This window comes from Mus pahari, chromosome 4 (assembly GCF_900095145.1).
Source record: "Mus pahari chromosome 4, PAHARI_EIJ_v1.1, whole genome shotgun sequence".
Classification (NCBI taxonomy): Eukaryota; Metazoa; Chordata; class Mammalia; order Rodentia; family Muridae; genus Mus; species Mus pahari.
Window position 1 is genome coordinate 123,656,282 of NC_034593.1, and position 1,407 is coordinate 123,657,688.

The 1,407-nt window shown below is 37.6% G+C and overlaps 1 protein-coding gene across 1 annotated transcript in view; it reads right to left on the bottom strand.

The window, feature by feature from the left end:
• Bank1 (B cell scaffold protein with ankyrin repeats 1) overlaps positions 1 to 1,407 on the bottom strand; it is a 260,238-nt gene that overhangs the window by 10,572 nt on the left and 248,259 nt on the right. The gene's annotated exons all lie outside the window — the stretch shown is intronic.

Sequence of the window (1,407 nt, forward strand, 5' to 3'; positions counted from 1 at the left end):
TCTCTCTCTCTCTCTCTCTCTCTCTCTCTCTCCCTCTCTCTCCTCTCTCTCCTCTCTCTCCTCTCTCTCCTCTCTTTGTGTGTTTCCTTGCTTTCAGATTTCTAGTGCTTTCTAGCTTGTGCTCCTTGGATAGTGTTATACTGCACACACGCACTCACCTCATCTTTCACCCACAGACGTAAGTTCCGCCTGTATGATTCTGAGCCCACTCTTGCTCAGTTCAGTGCAACTTTGATCTTTCTACATTCTGAAGTTCACAGGGCTGACATGCCTTGCTCTCACACAGTCTGTTAATGCTCCTTGGCAGAGATGTGAGCAGTGGTTAGATTCACCACATGAGTCTTGCCTGCCTGTGACAACATAGGCTTCACCTGCTTATTGTCCACCTCTCAAAATCACGGTTTGTTCCCCTTTGGCTGATAAGGGAACTGATGCTTTGTTAAGATGTTGGTGCTGATTTTTGAATTCAAACAAAAAATGTGCAGTAGATTCTAATCTGTGTGCTTTTTTCCCAGTTTCTCAAATCCTATTTCCTTATTTATAGATTATGAACAAAAGCTATCTAGTATGGAGGAAATATTGGTATTCAATAAGAGCTTTTTAGATACATTGCTATTTTTTACATAATTTTAAATAAAATTATTTAAGTTTATAAGTTGGTAAAAATAATCTTTTTATAGAGTAATGCAACTTTGTAGATCTTGGTTATATATAAATGAATCTCTTGCTTATGATGATAATTATTTTACAAAGTGTATTTCTAGATTAGAAAATATTTGTAAAAAGGTTTCAAAAATTCTCTCCAGGGAAAATAGCTATCAATATAATAACACATGGAGAATAAACTTCATACACTGAGTCTCCACATGATATACAACCTAAAGGTTATGTAATATTTACATGTAGTAGATAGATGCAGATTTTGTAGTGCTTGTTCTTAGCAGTTGTTTTAAATTTGTTCTTGTAAGAGGGGAGACTTGGTAAGAGTGGCAACACATTGATAATATACCTTACTTTCAATTATGGAGTATGTTATTCATCTCTGAAGTAGATTTACCATCTTAATGATATCGAGTCTGTTAACACTGGTGCTTCCCTATTCCCATGGCAACTGTTAACTATTAGCAAGGGAAATTTGCACTGCCAAGAACCATGTGGTTTCCAGGGAGACCAACCTGGTAAATGGTAGGTAAAATGATCCACATGTGGACAATTGTAAGACTTAACTGTCTAGGAGTGACTGCCTGTTTGATTTCCCCATATAATAACCAATAAAAAATGCGGGAACAAGGCAATCTTATTTGTAAGTTACATAGAAAACAAATGGAAGTGGTGAGCATTGGATGCTCAATCTGGGTCAGTAGAGCACTGCTCAGCCTGGGTCAGTAGAGCACTGCTCAGTCTGGG